A 3,010-nucleotide genomic window follows, 5' to 3' on the forward strand; every position below is an offset into this window, starting at 1 on the left:
CAAAACAGATCATTTAAAGATTTAAATTACATAAAGCAAACATATTAAATCAATCAGGGAAACGACAGGAACATTTTAAAACACTTGAAAATTAAAGAGTACACCAGCAATCCCTGAGTGAAAGAGGAATTTTGGAGATAATTTTAAAGATGCATAGAACTTAATACATCATATCATATGACATGCAGCTTAAGTGGGTTTGACATAGAAACTTATAACATTAAATGCTTATTTCATAAAAAAGGAAATATATCAATTCCTCAGTACCTACTTTAAAAAAAAAGAGAGAATAAATCCAAACCAATCAGAAGGAAGAAAATATAAAAATAAGAGATAAAGTATGTAATCAAGACCAATAACACATCCTATTTCATTATGTGTACATTTTATGTAATATTAAAAGTTAGAAAAATAAGCAAAAAAGGCATCTGTCTATTCCCAGTGAGGAAATCAAATATGCAGCTTGAAGTTATTTATTTGATAAACTGTTTACTTTATTTTATTTTGATTGACTAGGAGAAGCATGGTTGAATGTTTTGAAATTGTTGCTGTGGACTGATCTTTATTTATTGTTTTGTGTTTATTTTTTAATTTTTCATTTATAATTGAAAATTTCAAGTGTACAATTTGAATACATCATCAGTATATTACATTGTGTGTTCACCATCCAAAATTAAATAACACTGTACAAACAGCATGGTGGATACCAGAAGGAAGGTGGGGGGCAGGTAGTAAATGGTAAAAGGGGACAAATACAGGGTGACAGGAGATTAGTCAGATAGTCTATCTCTTCAGTTAGGGATATAAGACATTTTAAGTTTCCTTTTCTTAATCACCTAATGTGTTACTAAATTAGTTACTCCTTCCTTTGAAAAGATATCAACTAGATTTATTCATTAAATTGTCCCTTTCCCTCACTCCACTCCATCATGGCCAGACTTTGGTTTTATTACTTTATCTTTGATTGGAAAAAAATAGTACTAATTATCCTCTATAATTTCTGTATTGTTCTATATCCTAAAATAATCATATAAGCAGCAAACCAAATCTTAAAATGCCTCTCCTCTCCTGTCATTCCCCCTTTCTCCTTGATAGCACGTAACATCAATTTTACCCATTCAGTGTCACTGTTTAGAATTATCTTCAGCACACAAAATACACTTCCTTGATTCTTTGTTTTTGCTCCCCTCTCATTACCACCTTCAGTATCATTCTTCATCCAATAGCCTTCTTATCACAAATGAGAACCCACATTCACTGTTTTCTGTTGTCTCTTTAATCCACAAGGTTATACCTCATGTATGAGGCAGTTGCTGGCATGAGGCTTTCACTTCAAATCTTTCTGCTTCAAAGGTCATGTTCTTCATTATATCCTCCAGCTAATAAAGCATAATAATAAAGGTTTTGCAAATAATTTCATTATGATAAATTTTGTTAATATATTTATATGCTATTTTGTTCCATGTTAATGTACAGTTAATTATAAATCTATCTAATTTTAAAAGTTTGACATTTCTATTAAAAACCCCTCCCTCTGAAAATGACAGAATGCATTTCAAAGGAACTCAGACTCTCCTACCTACATCATTTACTTCCTTTAACTCCTAGCCAATAGGTACTACATCTAGATTTAACCTATTTCTAAACTACAAAGCAAGTCACATTATATTAGATAAAATGAAAAAATGATTTTGAAAATTATAGACCTATTTTACTTTTCCTAATTTGATAATTTGCTGGTACATAAAGTACAAAATACTTGACCAATTATTTCAGATAAAACATGCTTTATAGAGTCTGTTTTTCACTAAACAATAATTTCTTTAATTTATGTACTTCATAGTTTATTAGAAGCAACACTTTAAATCACTAATAATAGCAATTTTTAAAAATCTCATGAAGTGATCATTTAATCATTTAACATCTGAAAATATTTTAGTTTCAGTCACAATATATATTTATAAATTTTGTATTGATTTTATTTAAATTATTTTCCAATAAATGTTTCATCTTCATTTTATATAAATGTTATTTTGTCATCTAGAATGTTTGCTATGTTCTCATGTCAAAAATACTTTTATAGCAGTTAAAATACATTTTTTGTTTATTTTGCCTTATATGATAGACACATAGCAGTTTCATATAACAAATATTTTTAAACTCAATGAAATACATGATGCATTTTCCATTTGGCACACCATTTCCAAGCTCATTCTTTTTTATGGGTCTTTATTAGAACATAAAAAATGCTTAAATTGAAGGCAGCATTAAAGCTCTGAACTATTTTTATGATCATGCAAAAATTAATGAGCACTTCCTACTTATAGAAATTGCCACTTGATTAAGATCTCACAATTCTATGATCTGATCAAAACCAGAAATAAAATAGAAGTTGCCAACTAAATGTAAAATTGCTCTGTAGAATGCAGGGTAAAAACTGTAACGACATGTTGCATCCACTGATAGACCTTGAACAATCTAACATTGTTCTTTTGGTTTGCACTAGGATGCGAAAGAAAAAAAATCCCTGCGTTTTCTGTCTGTCTTTGTGGCAGCCCAGATTGAATAGGGGACTACATCTGCAGGGAAAAAAGAAAGAAAGAAAGAAAAATTGTAATGAAATGACTTATAAAGCTTTGTATGTTTTTCTGCATTAAATTGGAAGGCTAGGTTTATCTCCTCAGTAGATCCCCATGTCTTTGCACTATGACTGTGAAGAGCTCTAACAACAGTAATGGGTTTTTTAATGCATTGGTGTAATCTCCATTTACATCTATGTATGATTACATCATTTTATACAGTTAAAGAAAATTGTACAGAATTGTGTGTCAGTGCAATTTCTTCTTCTATTGCTGAAAACAAAATTGTGTTTTTGAAAATTCATATCACAGTATGGGTGTGACTAAAATAAGTTTTACAAATTCATTTTTAGAAATATCCTTGCTTTGTCTATGTGTGTATGCATGTAAGTTTTTCCTTTAAAAATCCATTCCATTACCTTGGTTTTCTC

General features: G+C 29.7%; 1 non-coding gene across 1 annotated transcript; it reads left to right on the forward strand.

The window, feature by feature from the left end:
- The first annotated feature begins 2,450 nt into the window (after window positions 1–2,450).
- LOC112302937 (small nucleolar RNA SNORA31) lies at window positions 2,451–2,581 on the forward strand. The gene has a single exon (XR_002974606.1). It is a non-coding gene; the product is annotated as a small nucleolar RNA SNORA31 (small nucleolar RNA).
- Window positions 2,582–3,010: the final 429 nt, after the last annotated feature.

Source organism: Desmodus rotundus, chromosome 1 (genome assembly GCF_022682495.2).
Source record: "Desmodus rotundus isolate HL8 chromosome 1, HLdesRot8A.1, whole genome shotgun sequence".
NCBI lineage: Eukaryota > Metazoa > Chordata > Mammalia > Chiroptera > Phyllostomidae > Desmodus > Desmodus rotundus.